Raw genomic sequence first — 25365 nt, 5'->3', positions numbered from 1 at the left:
AAATGCAAAGGACACTGCTCAGCCACCCCTTAACTCGGTCTCATAGCATCACTAATATAACTAAGCACACCCTTAGTTTAATGCATTTACAGTACTTATACCAAGATATTTCCACACCTAAATACTCTAACATAATTCTTCACACATACACACACACAGATCCATATATAACTAAAACAATATTGTAACACTGTGTAGACTTAGTAATCCTTAAAATTATCTAATTCTTAGTCCACATTCAAATGTCTGTAATTGATCCTAAAATAGTCTCTGGGGGCAAGCTTTTCTTCTGGAAATACTCTCTTCCCTAAGCGTTCAGGGACTCGTTTTCCCGGACATTCCTCCTATCCGTCTGACCAGCTCTGCTCTGAGCCCTGTCAGGCCACCAGGTACCAGGTTCCTTATACCTGTCTCAGAGCTTTTCTAGTCTCTGATCCCGTCCACATTCATGACTTTGGTTATTACCTTAGATTAACTAACACTCCAGTTTCCAGGAGTCCACACCCAATCCACTGGAAGGCACCCATTTCCTGAAGAGCTTTCTTGTTCACATTCCACAGCTCTCTGGCCCAGGATTAAGTGTAAACAATCTTTCTTCTAGACCCCTGCTGTGAAGGCTTCTCACTGCCACAATGCCCACTGAGTTTCTAGGTTTTACTTATTTACCGATTTTCATATTAAACATCCTAAACTGTATTCTTATGTGTATTTGAACAACTTTTGCATATCTTGTTCCAGTGCACAAGGGATTGGGAGTTGAGAATGTGTTATTGTAGTCAGACAATCGTTTTGAAATTAGAATGTTAGATCAATTTATTAGTTAAAAACCTTAAGTAGCTTTCTGTTTTTCTTATGATGAAGACTGCAGTGCATAATATGAACAAACACAAAGCAAACAGACCTTGTGTGCCCCAACCCCCAGCACCTCTCAGTCTGGTCTGTATTTTGCTTTGGAGTTTTCTTCATTCTGCTCAACAGTTCCTTGTTTTCGTGCCTACAATCCAGTGATGCGGACACTGGTCGCAGTGTGCGCATCATTATGGATGAAATGAGATGTTCACACGGACTACTGAGTCCTGTGGAGGGAATGGGATGGCATGGTTTTCTCTCAAAGGGAGCAAAAGTCTTGGCCTTTATTGGGTTCCTCCGCACATTACCTGATGGTCCTCATTCACTATGCACAGGTTGCTTTAGGTGGTTACCTTTTACAGAAAACAAAGGAATCAATGCCACTAATCACATCACAGAAGAGGGATATTTGCAAATGAAAAGGGCAAAAGTGGTTGAATGGGGTTACACTCATCCTTGGAAGGTTTAGCATGGATTTTAGGAAGTTACTTTGCAGTAAATGTTTGCCACAAATCCAGGTAAGGGAGTTTTTAGCAAAAAGCAAAACTCAAAATGCCCTAGGCATATTGCAGGCCTGACCCTTCACGGGAGAGCCTTTCCATGGGCGTGGGTCCTGTGCATCTCCGAGTGGGAGCTGGGCCCACCCCATGCCGAACAATCTCCCACAATCCAGTTTTTTATGTGTGGGTACACGCGTGTGCGTGTTTTGTTGTTACCTCTCCCTGCGATGCTCACCCACCACCAGCACCTCCAGTCCTCACAGATGCATCCATTCCAATATCTTGTTCACAAGGAATCCCCAGTAGGTTTTTCAGTTCCATCCTCTCAGAAAAGCATTACCACAGTTGATAAATGTGACTCTGTGCAATTACAGACACAGGGCTGTCTTACCCCCTAGTCTGTGAAGAACACTGGGTCCAGGAAAATACCTGATTTAACCTGTTTTTACCCTCAGTGCTAGCACAGCCGCTGTGTCAGGAGGATGTCTGATAAAAGCCCAATGAATGAATCAAAGGAGAGGACAAAAATGCTTGTTTACTCATCAGAAGCCTAATATCATTTAGATCATGCAGAATTTGCACCTGGGGTAATAATATTAAATGAATATTTTTTAAAAACCACAATAGGCTTTTCTTAATAAATAAATAAAACCCAAGATGTGGCCTATGTGTGTGTCCATCTGTGCATTTTGTAGCCAGAATGACAAACTGTTGTTTGGGTACCAGGGGCGTTATGAAGCTCCCAGGCCTGCCAACCCAGCTCTCATACATAACAGATTACCCTAATTACCTACCGGGGCCAGATTCACACACTTGCTATTAACTCTTATTTTACCTGAGTAGATAAAATCAGTTACACGCAATATAAAAGCCAGTGATTCCAACACTAAAAATAATTGGACTAGAAAGTGGTGTTAATGATGAATGCATTCTGATATCAGCTTCATTTCCAATGTTACAGGTAGAGAAAAACAGTGGGTGACTTTGCATCAGTTTGCCCGCTGTGGAAGAGCCACTCTTTTCACAGGGTTCCAAATGCAAATGTTTGATTTCAGCAATTTCCTTTCATTCATTTTCATTGTCTTTCCCTACCTCAATTTGACTTTTCTACCCTCTAAGTGGAATGAGGAAAGAATATAATCAATTAATTAATAAATCTTTCACTCAACATTTATTGAACATCTACTATGTGTCATATAATCTAGACATAATTCTCTGTGCAATTTAATTGCATTATTAATGAAACCATCATGTTCTGAAGTCTCATAAGAATTAGCTGCAAGATGTCCATTCTCTTATTACTGCTCTTATCCATAAAGTTCATTAAATTTCCTGTGTGCTTATGTTATGAATGTGTTGACATTCCTCCTGAAGTTCCAGGCCTGATACCATCCCCACCTCCCCACTCACAAGTGTCCACGACTCCCCTCCCACCGTCCCTGCTGTGACTAAGGGGAGTGGTGTATTGGGCTTATCCCTGTGGGAGGGGCAGGGTTGGACGCTTATGTTCCCAAGACACAGTAACGATCGATATGACACAAAGTTCACCACATTTACACAAACAGGACCTAACATTGCCGCAAAAGTTCTTCCCTCCTTTACTTACACACACACACACACACACACTCACTCACACATTCTCCTTCAGGTTCCACCCGACGTCCCTCTCAAACTGCCACGTTTATTAAACATATTTTCTGCATTGAATGTTTCAGCTGACTCATCCTTGAGTCGTTACTTAACACCCCATCTGACCATTATCTCCACTTCTTCACTGATGCAATTCTCACTGAACCCCTGACTTCCACATCACAAAGCCCAGTGGCTACCTCACCATTTACACACTCCCAAAGCTAACCTGTTTGCTTGCTCTACTTTTTTCCTTTGTAAGACACCAATTTATATTTCCTTCCATGATACTTCTGACCCAAGATTTTTCCAAATTCTCATACTCAATTCTCTCAGTGTTTTTTTGCCAGAGTCTACTCATGTAAATGATTCTTAAAGTTAGTTCAGGAATTGATGTCTCAATCTTAAATCTCATTTCCATCTTATTTTCTCCTCTCTTCCTGTTTCTTTCCACTTTTTCACTTAAGGATAGCTATCCACTCTTCTCCTATGGATTTCATAATGATTTGGACAAAGACAATTTAAATGAACACTTCAAACTCAGATCTCTCTGCTGAACTCTACAGAAGTATACCCAGCTGCCATTGACATTTGCCATTGGTGCGCACACTTTGAATACATCAGCCTTTTCAAAACTAGTGTGTGGTCTTCCGTATTCTATAGATGGTTTATCATTAAGTTGTCCCACTGTCCTCAAATATGTTGACATACAAAACATGACACTCTTATTCTTATTGATAATACCTTTAAAATATATCACTCATACCTTTCTTTTGCCTAGTTCAAGCCAAAATCTAAAAAAACGTTTCAGATATTTCAGTAGTTTCTATATATTTCCTTATCAAACAATTTTCTACAATATAACAAGAATCTTCTGCTTAAAACACAATCTGATTACTTGGGGCTTCTAAAATTTTGTAGTAGTTTTCCATGGCCTTGTGGAGAAGGTCCAATATTTTTAACAGGATTTGACAGGCTTTGTCTTTGTTCATTTCTCCAGCACCTTCTTCCACTGCCCTCTCTTCTCTCCTCAGTATCTATTCATACCAAACTCCTTCAATGTCTTAGGAATTTACAGGTCTGTTCTCCACTCCATGGCTTGGGACCACCTAACATCTGCCTAAAACCTGCCTCCTTCCTTCCCTGCTCAACCTCACACTTAGGACTTTGTTTCTCTCTCTGGCATTTTCAGTCTCTATAGTAGACATGTATTTGACACCCTGTAGTTACACTCTAGAAATATTTCTCACAGGATTGTACCCCTATTGCACTAGACTACTTAATATCACTAGTAAGAAGGATGCTGCAGCCCAGCAAGACACAGCTCTCCCTTCCTATGTTAAACCCTGGGAGAAGGCGGACACATGGGTGCCATTTGTTCCAATACAAAAGTCAGTATCTCCTTGGAAAACCCTTTGCAAGCAGGGTGGCTGAGTCATCATGAGTTTGGTCTCAGGTCATTTAACTGTGTCCAAAATGAAAAGCTCTTTCTGACTCAAACCTTGGAACTTAGTCTGAGTTGATGGTTTACTGGGTTGATTAATGTACTCACTAATTAACTCATACTGATTGATTAGTGAAACATATATGTTTTTATTCGTTATAGTGAGTTGTAAATAAGAAGCACATTGTCCTTCCCAACATCTGAACTGTGTGAGAGTTGCTCAATCTCTCATGGGTCTTGTATATTTTTTGCATTTTAGTCATGGGCAAGTTTTTTTTTCATTTTTTCTTATCTAAGCTATACCCTGTTACTTATATAAGTAAGAAGAATAAATGGTTGTGTGGAGGAAGGGTTATCAGCCCTCAGGAATGTGATAAATAATTGCCTGTGTTAACTGAAGTGGACTGTTGTAGCCAGTTATTCAATGAAACACTAATCCAGATTTTACTGTGAAGATATTTTTACATGGGACTGAAATTCATAATGAGTTGACTTCCAATATGGAAACTACCCCAGACACTGTGGGTGGGCCCGATTCAATCAGTTGAAAGGACTTAAGAACAGAGCTGAGTTTTCCAGAAGCAGCAGCAGCACTGACTCTGGACAGCAGCTCTGGCTGCAGCTTGTGCCTACCCTCACCCGACAGCCCCCCTTAGGGATTCCAGTGCACCGAGCCAGCCCCCATAACTATGCAAGCCAATTCCTTGCAGTACATCTCTTAAGATCTGTCTCCCCGTGGTCCTGTTTCTCTGGTTGAATGCTGACTCATACAAGAAGGGAAAGACAAACAAACCAGTGATGATAACAAGCAGACACGCAACGATGACAGGAGGAAGCAATTATGTCAATGCAAGAGGAGATATGTGGGCTTAATAAATGTTATGGAACAGTTACAAAGTGCACCAGTTCTTGAAGGATTAATAATTAATGAGAGTAGAATCTGAAAGCAAGGTAAAGAGAATCAAAATCAGTGGAGAGAAGCACAGGGAAAATGGGATGGAGGCATGGAATCACATGCTAGATTTCAGAAAAACATAGTTAACATGCATGACTACATGGAGAGAACACAGGGAAGATGATCAATTTAAGGGCAGTGAAACACACAACATGAAAGTCTGTAAATGTCAAATGATGGTGTTCCCGTAAGGTTTGAACTATAAAGAAAAGTAAAATGCTGGAAAAATGCAATCAAAATTCGTATTTTATGAAACACCAGTTTTTCTACCACATGGGTGATGAATTAGAATGAAGCATGTATGAACACAGAAGGTAAACAAAGCACCATTCATTGTTAATGTGAGAGATGTTAAGATTTTGAGGCATGACCGTGCTCGTGCCAGTAGAAAGGAAGGAACTGATTATAGACACATTGACAAGGAAGTAATTACCAACTGACTATAAGGTGTAAGCCAGTTTTCTGAATCAAGGAACACAGTAAATTTATAACTAGATGCAAAGGACCAGAGCCAATAGTGAAGATACACATGTCAAGAAGGACAATTGGATATTTAAGTATAGGTGGAATGTAGTACTTGTTCATTATTAAATATCTGATCTTAGATGCATGTGAGATGCAAAATACACGGATGTAGTTTGTGCCTCTAGAGAGAGGCTGTCAGAACTTCATTCATCTATACCAGAAAACGTTCCCTTAAACAAGTAGAAATCTATTGTCATCTGACTATGCAGAGTTTCGTGATGGGCAATCCAGGGTGGATTTGCATTCAGTATTGCTACTGAGGACCCAAACTTTTCAACCTGCCTGCTAGAGTATTTTTCTTTGTAATTGTAGCATGGTTGCTGTGCGTTCGGGAGTTATACTTGCACCAGGAAAGAGAAGGGAGTAGCTGAAGGACCAAAGTGAAGCATCTCTTTGACTGTGTGTGTGTTTGTGAAGGAATCCCCTTCCCAAGGATTTCTACCTATACTTCGTTATCCAAAATTATGCCACTTGGCCTGTCTCTTTCAACAAGAGACTAGGACATTGAGCATTTTATCTTTGTACCTCTAAAGTAAAGGCAAAGAAAATATGGCTTGAATTTGGTGCTGGTTGAATGAGGCATTAGTCTCTGCTACAGAGGTGATACCCAGAATCACAGGGCTATGTAGGATTGAACACATTGGTAGTGTGAAAAATTTTGTGATTGTGAGGTTTAAAAAGTTTATTAAGAGACCATTAAATAATAGCTTGGACTATGGATAAGACATGCACAAAGTAAAATGGAAGCAAATCATCAAAAGTATCTATATCGACTCATAATATGTAGATGTCAAGCAAGCAATAAAAGGAGCATTCAGAAATTCATCTATGGAAAATATTGAAATATAAGTCTTAAATTTGTTAACTAGGGGATGAGTATGACTTTTGTCCCACAGTTTTGTGGAGTGGCTTTGATGGAACAGCAGTGGGAGCGAGTAGACCAGTCACCGTGCCGTGTGATGGTGCTGGGAACACAGAGTTGACAGACTGGTGTGACCTTGCATAGAGGCACCCGAGCCAGCAAAACAGGATATCAGAACAAATGGTCCAGGGTAGGACAGCGCCCAAGTAATCAGTCAGGGACAGGACAGGAACTAGAGAGCCGTGGGATAGAAACGCCCAAGAGAAAAGTAGAGCAATTCAAAGTAACCAGGTACAAGAGTACTTCCCCGCGGTGAGTTTTTCTTCTTTTTTCTTTAAAAGCCCTGCACAGAATCACCCAGATGGGAACTGGTCTGAGCTCCACCGCTTCCCCTCCCTCGGTCCCAAGGGACCCCACTTTCAGTAAACTCCTTGCTTTGCTATTAGCTTGCTGTCTTCTCCTGGTTCCTCAGCGGCTCTGATCTCACAACAGTGAAGAAGGCACTTCATGTCCTGCCTAGCCTCAGTGAAAATGTACAATAAAAGGGGAAAAAACGATACATACATTAAAAACTGATGGAAGCAATGAATAAGTAAAACAATACAATAATATGAAAAGGAACAGATTAAATAAAAAAAGGAGTTAAGATATAAAATCAGAGAAGGGGATGGGGTTTAGATAGAGTTCTCACACCTACCTGGTGAGATCTAAAGAAAAGAAACATGGGAAGTGTTGTGGAGAGGGAGAGACCCTGGAGCTAAGCAAGCAGTAGGTAATTCCACTGGGTGGAAAGAGCCTGAGATACTTGAGAACCTGAAAATAACCAGCTTGGCTGGATCCTGTGGAAGAAGACAGAGAACAGAGAAGATGAGGCTGAAGAGATAAGCTTGGGCCAAATCATGCCGGGTTACTTAAACCATTAAAAAGAGTGGATTTCATTCCAATTAAAATGCCAAATTTTGCTGGGTTTTATGTGAAGGCCATCACGTGGTATGATTTATATTAGATTATCCCTTTTCCTCTGAAAGAGGAAATGTCTGAAAAGGTTACAAAGGGGAACAAAAGATCGGTCAGAAGGCTGGTCCCTTGGGTTAGGGTAGTGACTGTGACCAGGGCAAGAAGATGGCAAATCCAAGGTATGTATTAAGCAAACAAAGAACTGAGAGTAAGGCAGGGTACAAATCAGGAGTGACTGTTGCAGGTCAGGTCTCCTGAAGCAGACTCTGCTGTAAAGGTTTGTACTTGAGAATTTGGGGGGCGAAGTGTTTTGGAAACAACTCCGTGGGTGTGAAAGCAGCAGGATTGGGTGGGGGGAGAAGTGGACCCTGGATGATGTTGCCCCAGAGGCCTCAGCCAATGTCATGGGTGCTCTGGGGCTGGGTAACCCTGGGGGGCTGTGCAATTGGAGACAATGGACAGGTACCTGGACCCTTGGCTGACGAGCCCTTTGATACAGGCTTCTTGGTGGAGGAGACTTAATCTTGGGTAAAAGTTGGTTTGTCGAAAGAAAGGCACCTGTGCCATCAGCACTGTCACTCCCAGAAGGTTGGGGAACAAGTGGCTCAAGGGGGCCCGGAAGAAGGGACCTGGATAATATAGAACATCTTTCACTGCACTACAGTAACCAAGACACTCCCGATATCTGGCTCATGAACCAAGGTCTGTGTTTGCAGAAGAAATCCCAGGTGAATGTCCAAGGAAAGACCTCTACATGGGTCTCCTTGGAGTTCCTGCCCATTCTGGATGCAGGAGCAGTCCCTGAATTTGACCTGGATCTCCGTATGTGGGGCAAACTCCTGGGACCACGTTCTCACTAGTCTTATTCTCTACCACCTTGCATGTTCTTTCCTTTCTATTATCTTTCCTGGCCACACCTGGGTTTCAGAGAATATGCTCTCTTTCTTGGTTTTACCACTCTCAGAAAACAGTTCCTGCTTTGACAAGGCAGAAGGTCAGGCAACAGGATTGATTTTAGCCTTCAAACGTCAAAGGTTGTTTTTGAGTTCAGTAGCCTGGTTTCTGTCAGTATAATTTCTTCAGAGACGGAGCAGGCATCTGATGTATTCCGTTCCAGACAGTTCTATGTGCTAGTAATCAGTCACTGATTTCCTTCCCACGTACGTACTTTTTCAGGCTGGCTTTATTTTGCTTCCTCATTCTCACAGTTCTCTCTCAAATTCATGGTGACTATTCTGAGACTCTACAGAAGAATGGGAAGAAAGACCTTATTCTGAACCTGACCTTTTGCTTGAGTTCCTTTTTTTTTACTAAAATGTTTTTCTGGGCTCCACTCACTAAAATCCCATTTAAAGCACAACACCTTTTTTTTTTTGAAGAATGTATTACCTGCCACCATTTTCAACTCAAGAAGCCTCTGAATTTCTGGACCCACTTACTATGTCTTTTGCTTCTCAGATTGGCCAGTTCTTTTCTGAGCTCATCTCTTTCTGTGCAAAGCGAGCCAGTGACAAGCAACCAGGAAATGCACCTTTAAGGTCTGCTCTCCTGTTCCTACCTCTGCGTGGAGATGCTGGCCCATAAGCACATGTTCTGAAGGTGACAGTGTTACCAAACACTTTGCTGCTGGCCGTTAACCTCTTTTCAGTCTTTGGTGTTGGTGGCCTTCTTGCTAGCCCCTTCACAGCTAAGTCAACATCATATAACTCTGTGGTGTCTCTTTTACTGTACTAAACTAGGTACAGCAAAGTACATTTTCAAGGGCTCTACTTCCATGTTAGGGTAAATATAAGCTGGTACCATAAATAGCATCTAAGTCTTAGTATTCCAATACAGTAGAGATTTCTTTCTTACTCAGCAATAATTATACCTGTTCATATGGGAATCTTGGCAGGGGTGGGAGGTTTCTGTAAATTAGAACTAAACATTCTAAAGTGTTTCCATTTGGGGGCCCTAACCAGTCGGACGCTCAGCATGACACCGGTACGCATGCACACAGAGGAAAGGCCAGGTGAAGCCACAAGCTACGGCCACCTGCAAGCCAGACAGGTGGGCCTTGGAAGAAAACAGACATGCAAACACCTTGATCTTGGAATGGGACATGCAAACCAGGAAAAAATACATTTCTGTTGTTTAAGCCAACCAGTCATTATGGCATTTTGTTATGGCATCTCTTGCGAATCAACACAGCAATGAACAGTCAGTCCCATTCTTGTCATTTATAGAAATGAAGACCTATAACATTTTTGTGGACACCGAATGAGTCTTAGGAGAAAGACAAGGCTGGGTTCTTCAAGCCCCTTCTCACTACGTTTAATCAACTGACCAATATACAGGGCCTAGCACAAATAAAGTGGGACTTCATAACAAAATCTTTTATCATAGAATTGTAAGCATGTAATTCTGTAACATAACAATATCACACTCAAGCATACCATATGGCATTTTAAGTGACATGTTGAAATTTAAGCTAAATTATTACACCCATATTATTACCCTACCAACCACACTCAAGCAGGCCTCACTTCTCCTGGACCCTGTATAACACTGTTTTATGTCTGTTTTTGTTTAAAGACACCTCATCTGGTGTTATTGTTGATTCATTAACATCAAAGTCACGGGCAACCACACTGGAACTCATGCCTGTCTAGCTTCTCTGGCCTCACACGTCTGACCTCCCCGAGGCCCATCACAGCCATCCCGTCCTTGGAAACACTGAATGGCAGTGAAACATTATGGTTGGGGTGATTTTAATCAGTGAGATCACCCGCCCCCTCAAAAAAAGAAAACATAAACATAAAAAACGTGGCACTAAGTAGACCAAGAAGACCACACTTGGGTAGAGGATGAAAGCTGAGACAACAATGCAACCTTGATCTTTATCAATCTACGCTGGGGACATGCACCTCAGTGACATAGATTATGCCACTCTGTGTAAACCCAGAAAGACTGTGAAGTGCCAAAATCATTACTTTTGGGGACATGAGCAAATTTTGGGGGGCAAGGAAATTCACAAACATGAAATCCATGAATAACGAGGACTGAATGCATCAACAGGTTCCCACCCCTTCTTTAAATGGCAGCCTTGACATCTAACACCTGTCGTCCACGGCACGTAACCTTTACTGAAGGACCCAGCTCCCTCTCCATGTCACTGCTGTCAGTGTGCTGATTAGAAGGCAGCTGCTATTGGTTTACATCTTTTCTAGGGGCCGACACACTGCAGGTGCACCATCGGGTCCCCCATCCAGTCTGTTTTGTTTTACGTCGCTTGCTAACCCGACTACAGTAAGAAAATGGCTGAAGGTTCCCACTCATCTCTGCTTCTGTTCGGGTCTCTGGTTGGAGTCTTAGGTTTATCTGAGAAGCCAAGTAGAAGCACCTCCTGTTGAGATCTTTGAAACTATCCGGACACATGCTATCCTTTTCTGGGCCCTCTGGACTCCACAACACATCACGGTCAAGGAAAGAACAAAGTATGGAATAACCCATAGATCAGAACATAAACAATGGGTGTTAACTGTTAAGACAGCAGAAAAAGAAATGCATGTACACTTTAACTTATTATTTCTGTTGTACTATTGTTCTTAGTGAAACCACACTGTGATACTCTTCTGTTGATTATTTACTTTAATGTTCAGAAATATTATTCAATATTTTAATATTTAATCTACATGAAATGATTTCACATCTAAGTGAAATAGTATATCAACCTTTTTAATAAGAAAGCTGTCTTTTTATTTTCACTATCTTTGAAAGGTTCTAAAGCTATAATCATATGTGTGGTTTAATCTTTCCTATAGGTAACTTAAAATTATATTTTAATCATGATCAATTCCCTTTTGATCCACTGGTCAGTCTTTATTGGGCTTCTGTTTTCTCAAAGTCTTTGAAACTAGAAAAGCTATTTAAAAGTAATTTGTTTTCTAGAAGTTAAATGTGAAATTTAAAGATTATAATCTCTAATTAGACGATGGACAGCAACCAAAATTCCTTTTGAGTCTGCTAAGCCCCATTGTAGCATTAAATAAAAATATAGTTTATCATGTTTAAAAGGGGATTCTGATTTATAATTTTTGTACTTTAAGAAATTATAACACTATAAATGAACATAATCTAAATTTTACTTATATACTGTTTTATAATATGTACTGTAAAATTATTTCAAAAGAAACATTAAAAGATGTCTAGGTCCTTCAGAATTAATAAAATATCAATAAATATTAAAAGGATTTAAATAAATAATAGTAATACCTAACATGATGATATAAATGGAAATGAAAGTGGCAATTCAAATTACTATTTTGTTCAATTGTGTAAGCTGTTGTTTTCTAAGTTTATGTTGATACGCTCTTTACATTTTGAGTTGGACTGTTTTACTTTTTCTGGGGAAGGTGGACAAATTACACAGGTTTCTTCTCCCTGCATAGAAACAGGTACTCTTAATAAGACATAGGGACTTCCTGAGGGTCACTGTGTTAGACCTTCTGCCCACTCACTACCCGACCTTCCTCTCTCTCCTAGTCTCTCTTGCCTCAGGTCATCCTTAGAATGTTCTCTGACATGCTCATTAACCAGTGATTCCCACACACATCGCCTCGGACATGATCCAAATGAAATGAAACAATTATGGGACACAGATAAAGAAAGACCAGGCTTGAACGTGCACAGCCACCGAGGCCACAGCAAGAAAGACCTGTTATTCGAGATGAGTGATTGGCCCACCCACGGGTAGAACAAAGGTGCCTATTCTCTTCCCTGGAGTCGGGCTTCCCATTCCTCCAGGCCACACTTTCAGGAAAACTTCCACTGTATGTCAAACACGTTTCTCTGTGGCTGACGGCTCTGCTCTCTCTTCCCCTTTCTAATGGAAGCCAACAGAATCCGGGGGACCTGCTCAATACATTCAACCCCTGTCCTGTTGCTCACTGTTACTGACTTTTATCTTATTCAACTGCATTAGTGACTATTCTAGATACTTTCAACAGACCTAAGGAGGACCAATGCTCTTTCAAATTTGAGAAATTCCTTGCTTGTGGTAAACACAACTTTAACATTTGAGATACAGAAAATATCCTAAGAAACTTAAGATTCCTTTAAAAATGTATACATGAGTACCTTGACAGTGATACTTCTTTGTTTCTTTTTATATTAGGGGATATAAGAGATAAAATACAAGCATTTTTATGTCACTATTAAAATGAGACACATAAGTTTTTTGCCTTTGTCTGAAGCAAAATTCATGTAGTAGATTTACATTTTTTATTTTATATGTGGTCTTGTTTTTTCCAAAGGTTAACGTAGGGTGTGATTAAATATGGAAAAAGTTTCAGCTTGGCTAATTACAAAGAAAATGCAATACTTAAAAAATAATGTACCTTTTACCTCTACCACATAAGAAAGAATTAAACACAATTATATTCTTGTACAGTATCATTAGAGCAAAACAAGAAAATTTATATTGTCAGTAGACCTGAAAATGGACATAAAACATTTTGGAAAATAATTTCATAATACATTTCAAGACCTACAAATTGCTAACATTAATAAACATTAAACAACATATTTAAGGAAAGGGTCACATATATGGTATACAATAAAATGTCGGCAAAAGGTAGAAAGTTCAAAAGCAGAAGAAAGAGTTGTTAATTTCTGATAAATTTACAGAATGAATCATCAGTCATTGATGTTATAGATCTGAAGATATTATATTAGAATATTGAGTGGAATTTTTTTACTTCCTCTGGACATAGGGTCTAGGAGCTGGAATGAAGAGTATAGACTATCTCCCCATTTAAGTGAGTCCTAACACAGGGTCTTAAGCCTGAAATGTACTTGCTCCATGTACCCTCTCAATAAAATCTGGTGTAATGAGTGGAAAGTAAATTATATATTATGTGGTGATATAATTAATGCTAAATGATACTATTTATGACCATCTCTTCACTTCTTATTAGCACCTGGCTCTTGTTTCTAGCCAGGTTGAAACATTTCATTGCATAGAAGACGGTTACTTTTGTTCTGGAAGAAGCAAAGAGGGAAAATAAGCTGGTCTTCCCTTTTTGGTTGATCTGTCTTCCAAAGTGAACATGGGAAATCAAAAAGCAAGTCTTAAGTAGTAGATTGTAATAAAACATTGCATAACTACCAAGGCACAAAATGAATAGAGGACACTAAATGACCCTTTGTGTGACAACCACAGAAGTGACAGAGGGGAGCAGAGAGGAAAGAATGCTTGAACTTGTAGAAAGTAGAGAACAGGGACCGTGGTGTTTGTTGTTTGCTTGTTTGTTTGTTTGTTTATTTTTGACACCCACAGTGGTTATAAGATAGAAAATCTCCAAAATCTGTCCTTGAGTAGAACTGTAAAGTGATAAAATGCTCACTCTTTCCTGTGAATAAAGGCATTTTAGAGTAAGAAATTTCATAGATTACGTTCGCCACTGATGAGTAACCAGAGCAAAGCTAGTTACGTGGGGATGGCGGGGAGGAGGCTGAAATAATGAGGTTGAGCCTGAGCCCTACCAGGTGAGCTAGATTAACTCAAGAATGAGCCTTAGATCATCTGGAGCGATGAATACACCAGGAATCATTCAGTTCATTCCTCTCCCTAGAAATCTAAAAAAAAGAGCTATCTTTATTTCTGATTTAATTTAAATATCAGTGCTAACTGTTCTGCCATCTTAATCTAGAAATCTAGGAATTATTATGGAACAAACAGAAAAAAAAAAAGAGAGGCCAACTCCAAGGTCTAATGATACAACTATTTATTGCTGCCACCTAGGGGGCTGGCCAAGTAATAGACCAGAAAGGGGAGCAGCAGGATGAAGTTCACCTTCCCAGGCGGGAAGCCCGAGACCCCTCTGGGATCGGAGCTGCAGGGAGAGGGACTTGTCTGGGAACTGGGTTTCTGAATGTCAGGGCATCACCTGGAAACAGGAGCAAACTCGGGATAAGGGCAGAGGAGCAGGTTATTCCAGGTCTACTCATCCCAAATTAGGGTAAATTTGTAGCTTTCCCCCCTCAGTTGTTATTTAAAATGACTATGTAATTCACTTAACCCTCAATTTTGCTATTTGAGATGTCTGATAACTACTTTCTTCCAATATTTACCCTTACCACTGTTCATAAAAAGTGGTTAAAGAAAACAAACTTTATTTTGGCTGATTTCCAAAAAGCGCCCCCCCCCCTTTTTTCTCCTTCTGATCAGAAGGGAAGACTAGATAGAACATTTACATCTCCAACGAGCCAGGACAGAAGGCAAGTTCTTCTAAGAAGAAATTTTGTTTCCTGAATCTAGAATGTTACATACCTACAAGCACTTTGAGAAGAATAGGGGAGGCTTTGGGGTTGTTAAAAAGGGGTAGGTGGGCTTTTACTATTTATAAGGCTCTCTCTGTAAAGGCCAGTTTTGCAAGATGGCCTCAGGGAGCAGGACAGGTTTCTGGGCTGGTCCTTGTTTAATCCCTCAGAGAAGTGGGCGGGGCTACCCACCCAGCTAACTACGTTATCTTCAACTTGTTTTCTTTGTATCAGGGAGATCTTTGACTTAGATGGAACTCAAAATGTGTTCCAAATTTAGAGGCTGGGTATCTCTGGAATGTTGTTAATTCTCCCTGGATGCATAATTTCATTTAGTTTTGGGAAGAAGTCCTAAAAATAAAAATTCATTACAGGTTCCAGTTATCCTCTTCCCATTTGGCCAACTTCCAACCGTGAAGTTACGTTAAAAAATCCTTCCGAACGCCTGATCAGGCTTCAGGCTTGGAAGGAGCGAGTATTCCTGGCAGCACTGAGGGGGTCACAGAGGCACAGCCTCAGAAGGGCCGGAGACACCACCCTCCCAGTTCCAGGGCTCCTTTCTGTGTGAGGTCCCCGACCTGACAACCGCCAAGCTACGTTCTCAGGACACAAGAAAAAGACAGACAAACAGGCAATGGTGGTCCCTGGGAGAGAAAGGATCGATGACAAATGGATCTGGATTGCCCACGTCCCCCAGCTCTTTACATGCAACTTACCTCGAGGCTGCGGGAGTCCCCTTCTGGCCACCTCTGGTTGTGGACATCAGAATACTTTTTTTGAGACCCCTAAAGGCCCCCCAAACTTTCTCAAAACTAACTATCTATGCATCCATCCATCCATCTATCTCTAAATAAAATTAGTTTGAATCGCTAAGCTACGTACGAAGGAGCAGAGCTCAAATTGTGGAGCGACTTACCCACGCCCTTGAGAGGCGGAGGGGAGGCGTGAACGCCACGGGCTCATCCCGGGCCTCACCTGTGCTTCTCGTGGTCCAGCAGGTGGACCCTGAGCGCTGGGCGTGAATCTCATCCCTCGTCACCAGAAACCGTCAAAAAAAAAAATGCTACAGAAAACGAGTTAGGTGACAGAATGAAATTTTATTTAACACTTCATGATTAGACCATTTCCTTTCAGAGAACTGCAACATGGGGCAAAAGCCTTTTTTAGGATAAAGAGTAAAAAACAACAAAAGGAAAAATAGAAAATATTATGTGTTGGCTGGAGACTAATTTTTTTTTATCCGTGGAATAGTTTTTCAAGTGTTTGCAGGGTATATTTAAGTCTTATCAAAATATTTTTTAAAAATCACTAAAAAATAATTTGTTTTTATGTGAAGCATTTATTTGTGATTAATGCCATTTATTTAATTTAAATACTGCTGGGTTTTATGCTACTTATATTTATTTTAATCCAAAAGTAGGAACGTAGATTGATATAACTGCTCTTGGATTAAAATAAACAGGGTTTATAAAATGCCCTATTAGAAGAAAAAATTGTTTTTTTCTGAACTTAAAATGTATACTATTTCATAAATAAACAATAAGGAAATAGCATCGTTGCTTAAACCCCAAAGCAGAGGTGAATTAAACAACAATACAATGATAACAAGGGTACCAGCATTTGTGGGCTTCCTCTAGGTCAGCACCCCTCCCCCACCCTCTGGGGCCCGAGGCGACCCCTCACCGAGCTTGCTCCTGGTTTCCCCTCCTCTGGGGGACTGAGCTTCCTCGTGGACGCCCCTCACGGGGCTGGAGCACCCACACCAGGCTGTGTTATCCACCATTCTGTCTAGCCGCCTCCTCTTACCTACACTTTCTATCCCCTGCAGCCCCAGGTATTGAGTAAAAACATTCAGAAACAAACAGTTCACAAGTTTTAAATTGCACACCTTCCAAAGAGCTTGGTGAAATATGTGTCCTCCTGGGCGCCCTGGGCGCGACTCCTGCCTGTTATTCAGCATCTGCCCCCTCAGGCACTCGGGCCCGCATCACTGGGGAGCTGCCTGGATGCGAGGGGGCCTGTCCAGGTTTCATGGTGCTCCTGTCTCAGCCCCCCCTTATTTCATGAGCAATGGCCCCAAAGTGCTGGAGTAGTGATGCTGGCAGCTTGGCTGGGCCCAAGAGGAGCCACCGAGCATTGTCTCCAAGTGCCGAGGTGACGGTCCTCTGCTCAATGAGACATGGTATCATTTCACATCACCTAGAGGACGATGAGTAGAGTAGATAAGACATTTGAGAGAGAGAGAGACCACATTCACATGGCTTTTATTGCAGAATGTTGTTATAATTGTTCTGTTTTATTGTTTGTTACTATGGCTCCTCTCTTGTTATGCCTAATTTATACCTAAAACTTCATCACAGTCTGACGGACAGAAAAATATATATAGCATATGTGGGGTTTTGCACTCTCCACAGTTCCAGGCATCCGCTGGGGGTCTGCGAATGTCTTCCCTTGGATAAGAAAGGACCACTCTGCTCTTCAGGGACGGGTTATTATTGTTCATATCGGGTAAAGGGCAGCAGGATTCCATCAAGCCCCCTCCAGCTACCCTGGCCCTGGGGATTGTCCCCTGCCTGGCACTCGCCGCTTCCACCCAACTGGACTGGGCACCTTGATTTCACAATCACTTTCTGATACTTTATATTCTTGCCACCAGCATAAAAAAGAGACTAAAAAGCAATGGTCAGAGGTAAATTAAATAATAACACAACAATTGTAATGAAATCAATATTCTTGGACTTCCTCTGTGTTAGTCTCTGAGGGAAAAGTTCTTCACATTCTCTGCATGTTGGTGAATCTGCACAAACATAGAGGAAGGTAGAAACTATCGATGCTTCCTTTTGGTAAAGGAGGAAGTGAAGTGTTACATTGTTCAAATAACCATGGAAATATAGCTAGCCAGCGGCCAAGATGATGTAAGGCATGGTGACCCGGAACCCCTCTTCAAATCAGTTCGCTACACCACATTGAAAATTTATTGTGCATTGACCAACTATCAAGATGTCATCACAATAAGGAATCCTTGTAGAATATACATTTTCTGTAGATATAGTATACAGTAGATATAGTATATAGTAAGAAATCGATCAAAGAAATTCTTTCTGATACTGTACCAGGTGAGGCAAAAGAAAGTGTACAGTTGTGAGAACAGAAAACACTGTGTTTATTCTTGTGTTATTATTTAATAATTATTATTATTTTACATATGAACAAACCTACTTTTTCCCCAATCTGTATTTATGCAAGTCTTCCTATTTTACATATATATATATATAAAATCATTCTTATTTATTACTTCCTTCATTTATTTCATGATGCATATTAAACACATACAACTTTCTAGCCACTTCTCCAGGTATTTGCTCTCATTGTTCATAGTATAAAAGCAAGAGAATATTCCATCAGCTGAGAAAACACTTCTTTAAACATCGGCCTGACCAAACTTGTAAAATGGTTTTTAGCAAACACACCGAAGCATTATTAAACTTCTGTTGGTGGTTGTTACAAGGCTGTCTGAGCACCTCAGTTTTAAGGGAAAAATAGTCACCCAAGTTTTGCTACACAACCTATCAGGCCATTTGTTTATTTTTGCTACTTCTTGTTTGTTTTAATTTACAAGTAACCATCTAAGCAAACTAGAACGGCCTTACAAGATATGCATTAAAAATTAAAGCCATCTATTTGAATCTCCAAACAATGAGATTGAGACAATATTCATTCTTGATATAAGCAGAGGGAACAAAATTGGCTTTCTGTTCTCCTGAACCCTGCTTTGCAAACGAGGAGTGTACGCTTTAAAATGCAGACAGTTTTGACCTCGAAATTACAAACTGTTAACTTTGAGGTATACAGATACACTCTTTATAAAGCTCTTGAATAACCTCTTTAAAGCGCTCAAAATTTCTCATCATTCAGACACCCAGTTAAAAAAATGTTGTGTATGGGGGTAGGGAAATAAAGTTGTGAAGCTAAAATCTTTGCCACAGGAAGGGGTGTATTAGCTACCATGAATAATTTTATACATCCTTTGCAAAACCACCTTGGAAAGTTTTTCTTTTAAATATACAGTAAAGGAAATTCTCCATTTTCATTATAGTTCATTTGTATTGATTCATCCCTGCATTACCTTTGAGGGTTTTGATAAGTCATATTGAATTCACAGAATTGGAGAAATTAGAATTGTGAAAGCCCAATCAACCTCTGTTGCTCAACTCATCAGTGGAGGATTATTTGGAGTGGCTTGTTCTGTAGTGTTTAGTCAAATTTTAAATGAGTTAAGCAATAGTGCTTTTGGGAAATGACCTCATGATAAGAAAGCTTGAGGCATGCAGTTTTCATCATTATCACTAAAAAAATACTGTTTAACCATATTTTAGCTGTTGGGATTTCAAAAATGTGAATCATTCCCCTCCCCCTGCATTTGAACTTTCCTATAAAAACCATGAATAAGTCTTTGGTATTAAATACATTTGACAAAAGAAGAAAATTTATGGAAGTGAACAGGATTATGGGCATTTTAAAATTGTACTAATTTACTACCAGGAATATATGGTTTAACTTTTAATGTGCAAAATATAGTATCAAGAAATGTATTGTGTGAGAGCTTAAATTATCTTAGTCTTGTCATTACTTTCCTCTTTAAAAAAATATCTCTTCACAGATATCTATTCTTTGCCATTCTCTTCTTTCCCTTTCCCTGGAAATTATCCTACAAAATATTAATCCCTCTTACTTTATACCTATGGTTCATGACTTTTTATTAAATTTATGGGGTGACCTTGGTTAATGAGATTATATAGGTTTCAAGTGTAGGCTTCTATGATAAATGATCTGTATATTGCATTGTGTACCCACCACCCAACATTGAATCAGCTTTGGTGACCATATATTTTTGCCCCTTTACCTTCTACTATCCCACCCCTTCCCTCTGCTACCCACCAGGCTGTTGTCTGTGTCTGTGACTTTCTGTTTGTTTTTCTGGTTTGTTCATTTGTTGCTTTCAGTTTATGTCTCACATATGAGTAAAATCATATAGTTCTTACCTTTTACCTGTCTGACTCATTTTGTTAAGCATTGTATTCTCAAGGTCCATCCATGCTGTCACAAAGGGCACTATTCACCTTTTTCTGCAGCTGATTAGAGTTCTACTGTGTATAGGCACCCGCATCTTCTCTATCCAATCCTCTTCTGAAGGACACTTCAATTGTTTCCATATCTGGGCCACAGCAAATAATGCTGCAATGAACCTAAGGGTGCATAGATACATGCAAATAATTGTTTTCAGAATTTTCAGGTAGATTCCTGGAAGAGGGGTTGCTGGAACCTCCATCCTGTTTTTTACAGTGGCTGTACCAGTTTATATCCCCACCAATAGTGAAGGAGGGTTCTTTTTTCTCCACAACAACTACTACATTACTTGGTACTACTTGGCTTGTTGGTAACAGTCACTCTAACAGGCATGAGGTGGTATTTCATTGTAGTTTTGTATGCATTTCCCTAACAGCTATTGAAGTTGAGCATCTCTTCACGTATCTGTTGGCCATTTTTATGTCTCTTGGGCAAAGAATCTGCTCAGGTCCTCTGCCCATTTTTTTTAATTGGATTGTTTGTTTGGTGTTGAGTTATACAAGATCTTTATATATCTTAGATATTAACCTCTGTCAGAGTAGTTGTGTGCAAATATCTCTTCCCACTCGGTTGGTTGCCTTTTGTTTTGTTGTCAAGGCTTTTTGCTGTGCAGAATCTTTTTAGTTCGATACAGTCCCATCCTTTTATTTTTGCCTTTACCTCCCTCGTGATGACTTCTTAGAAGTCTGACCTACCTGAGGTCTTTCCATGACTTTTTATCACTGTCAGTAAACATAATCCCCACAGCTTCACATTTCACATATTTATCATCTCAATTCTTTATTTTCTATCTTTGGGTGTTGAAGAAATGGCCACAGAATTTTAAAAATATATCCGAGCAATCACTATAGGTTCATTCTCTTCAAGTGGCCTATTCAAGATCATTTTCTTGAATAAGACAAAAGTTGAATAAATCTCCTGATCCCTCATCAAACTCTAAGTCAGTCTACATTGATGAATGTTCTAACTATTGTGTCTGTTTTCTAGATTTAGCATAGAGTCTGAAATGGGGAAAATGAGAATTGCTCTCAAATCCAGCTGCAATAAATCACCCTGGAATATACTCTGGTCCCTGTGAGTGACACAGTGTGATAATTAAAATCCTCTTCTGTCAGAAACTGAACATATTCAGAAACAATTTGATAGAAATAGACTTTTTAACTTTTAATTTTCAATTGTTCCTAATGAATTCCCATAAGCATAATTTCACTCATTTAATTCTTTATTCCTTCCTGGAGAAGTGAAATTCTTAAGCATGGGAAATTTTTTCCCCCATTTTTTATTTCCCGCTGCTCACACATTTTATTATATTTATATCACATCCTAGAGCTTTTGACAGAACCATGTGTTTGGGGACTTTCAATGTCTTTCTGCTAGTCATCTGCATCCACCTGTTAGATATAAAGTAATCTTGATGCTGTTTAAAATTAATTTGAATGTGTTCAAAGTAAATTAATTTTTGCAAACATATTTTACCTAGTACCATGATTTTCATAGTCATTCTGTCTTAAAATTAAAAATCATTTCTCACCAATTCATTTCTTTCTTACAAGCAGGGACAAAGTTGACAAAAGTTTTTATCTACTTTTTTTTCATTGATTCTATATCTCAAAACCATTCAATTGAATAACACTTTTCTATTTTATGTAATCTGTTCTTTTTTTCTGACAACGTATTTTCTTTTCTAAAGCTACCTTAAAGAACTTTATTAAGAGCAATTTCTTACTTTGGTTCAAAATAGTTTCTCTTTCATATCTAAAATGCCCCTAAAACCATTAAATAAATTAACAGTAACCTCCTCATGATATCTGATCACTTACTCCTTTCAACTTTCTAAATGTACCTATTCCCGGGAAATGAATGCTTTGTTGAATTTTGGATAAAAAATGTATGTCTGTGAAACATGAAATCAGTGTGAGCAAGAACAGATGAGAAGGTCGATTGGAGGATTCTGAAGGCACCTTTGATTCACAGGATGACTCAGGAGGCTCTGAAAACAAGGAAGAAGAGGAAAATGTTCTCCGAGAGAAATTTACTAAAAAAGCAGTTGCAGACAAAGAAAAATTGCTGTTTAATTCATATGTGTGCCTAAGGATGCTCATTAGGACTCTTTAAATATTTCATTAAATGTGAACTGAGCAGCTAGTACAGGTGAAGGACTGTGCCAGGTATTGATAGAAAACTATTTCCTTGTTTAATTTTGAGTGGGGTAGATAACATTTCTGCTGAGACCTCCAATAGTCTGTTTTATATATATAATGAATGTTTCTTTCAAATTGCTTACAATCTGTTTGAAGAAGGAAACCACCAAGAAGAAAATAGTAATCTAAGAGTCTAATAACACAATACCTTACATAGCAGGCAACAATCAAGTCACTAATCTTTCGGCATGGGCAGGGGTTGAATAGAGAGGAAGTATTCTTAGATAGAGCAGACCGATGATTTTGAACCCTCTAGGAGGAGTCTCGTTGCTGAAAAATGGATTGTGAAGGAAACAGCAGAACAATGAGGGGCAAATGTAAGAGGGTCCTTAGTGCCCGACTGTGCTTGAGAGAATGACTATGCAGTTGACCTGGAGAAATTTGGTAAAATTAGGAAAATCTTGAGAAATTGATACCTATAAAAGAAAGCAAAAACTGAGGGGTTGGGGGAGACCAGAGACAAGGAAAACAATGAAAAGACCGAGATAACAGATCTCTGTATAATGTTTGTGTTAAGGTAAGCCTGGCAATGAACCTGAACGAAAAGCCTAATTGAAAATATGAAAACATTCCAAAAGATTATAGGACGGGTGGACCGAGAGCACGAGAAAAGTGATCATTACTGGTTTACCTCATAAATGAACTTGTTACTTTAGAACACCATAATGTTCATTGTCAGACAAAGTCCACAGTAGGGCCATTTTGCGGCAGAATTGAAAGTCTACTTCTCAGAGCTTGACATTTTAATAAAGACAGTAATGCATAATATCTAGAATATAATGCGCCAGCCACCATGAGCAATCAGAGGAGCAAGCATACCCTCTCTCAACTGTAGTTGAAGACGTTTCATGAGAGAAAAGAAAAATCAAAACTAAGACTCGAATCAGCGGGAAGTCCTCACCTCTAGATCTCCTGTCATTAACCCTCTCCAGCTTTTCCAGCTCACTTCCTTCCGCAGCGGTACAGCGATTTTGTCCTGCTGGTAGGCCTCAGAGTGTTTGGGAAAAGTTCATTCATGCCATTGTCCTTTGGCTCTTCACACAGGTATCCGATTCCTGCCTTACCTCCTGGGAGCCAAGCAAAACTGGAGAATAAGTGTGCTTGGCTCTCCTATCCCTTCATCCAGTGGTAAGAACCCCACCGCTCTACCCCCACCCTGGCCCCCTGAAGCTCTTGGTCTCTCCACGGTCACCCTTCTCAATCCACAGCTTGAAGGATTTCTTCTTCACTGTGAGACATGGGATGTGGGGGGCAATGGGAAAGCAGTTCTGTCACCTAGTATGTGCCTTCCGAATCTTCCAGTCTTCATCTTTCCTAGGCTTCTGAGCTGGAAATCCCAAATGTCCTCCCACTTTGCAAGACTCTCCACCTCCTAAGGCAAAAGGAGACAGTTTTCTGGGGCAGCCCTGGCAGGGACCCTGTCTGTGAGTATCTCACAGATCATAGCCTCCAGACTCTGGTGTTGTCAATTTGGGTGACAACTGGCATCACTGACTGTTTTAGAGATGCCGTCATACAGGCCGGGGGAAAAAAGGTTTAAAGTGTTAAATGCCTCGCTGTTCCTGGGTAGGTTCTGTCAGAGAGAGTCACTTAGTCATCTTCCAAATAGTCTTTCTCAGGGTCTTTGTGTTACTATTCCTGCCTGTCCCCTTGTCATTCCTCCCATCAGCCACGCTGGGGATGCATCAGCCTTTCACAAGTTTCTTTTCGGCTCCATTGTGTAATCTGCACATCCTTCCGATACTTTCCTTCCAATATTTCTTTCTGTTATACCATAATTCCTCCAGTTTTTTAAATCCCTGCCCAGGACAACTGAATGAATGCATACGCCCTAGGTACATTTCGAGTTTTGGTTTCTTCCCCAGCCTAACCTACAAAATACTATCCAAACAGCAGAGTAAATGTAACTTAAATGTTGCTATACCCACAGTCGAAACATCTGGAACAGCTTCTGTGTGATCATGGTGTGGGTTTCCTTTTTGTATCTTTTATTTTTTCTCATACTTTTTGTTTTTGTATAGGTGCCAGTTGAACCAAAATAGTTATTTATAGTCAATATTGACTTTGCAAGCTCAAATGGAAAACTATAAGAATTTACTATATGACTATTCTTAGAAATAAAAGTATTTCTGGTATTTCATTGTTTAAGCTTTCTCATTGTCCCCATTTTAATTTTTCTATTCACTTTAGAATTATCTAAGAAATTTAAAAAATCTAGAATATCAATGAAACTCTAGGTTTCAAAATTACCAATTTTCTTTAAATAAAAACATGTGGGTATTTATAATTGTAAAGCTATACAATGCTTTCAAACATTTATGTAACATAGAATTATAAAATTACTAGCTTGCTAGAGTTCAAATTATAGCCATATTTCAAGTAACCTAAATGATCAATCATCTGTTTATTTGAATAGCTAGTAAGAAAAAAAGGTTTTTTTTTCTCACATCAATGTAAAGACCAATAGAAAAGAAAATCTTGGGCAAATGAATTCTATTTTAACTCATGTTCCTAGGTCTGCCACCAAAAATTAATGTGTTAATTAATTTTCTTGGAAAAGAGAGGGAAGCTTGACAAAAACAAAAATTTACTGTTATATTTCCATAGCCCAGCCTGAAGGTGGGGAACAAGGGGTTGGTGTAGCTTCTCCCTCTGAAGGTTCTAGGGAAGGATGCTTGCCTCTTGCAGCTTATGGCAGCTCCTGGCATCCCTCCAGTTAGAAGAACGTGAGTCCAGCCTTGGCCTCTGTTTTCAACTGGCCTTCTTCCCTGTGTCTGCCAAGTCTCCCTCTTCTTTCTCTTATAAGTACACCAGCCACTGCATATGTACAGTTCAGCTGAAATGAAGGAAGATCTCATCATGAGGTCCTAAACGATACCTGTAAAGACCCTATTTCTGAGTAAGTTTAGATGCCCAGATAAGGAGTTAGGAATTAGGCATATGTTTGTAAGGTGAATAATTTAGCTTATATATACATAAATCTCAATTTCCATCAAACCATCTCTCAATATGGG

Source organism: Artibeus jamaicensis, unplaced genomic scaffold, assembly GCF_021234435.1.
Source record: "Artibeus jamaicensis isolate MK-2021 breed Jamaican fruit bat unplaced genomic scaffold, CSHL_Jam_final scaffold_833, whole genome shotgun sequence".
Lineage (NCBI taxonomy): Eukaryota > Metazoa > Chordata > Mammalia > Chiroptera > Phyllostomidae > Artibeus > Artibeus jamaicensis.
This window is presented reverse-complemented; position numbering follows the sequence as displayed.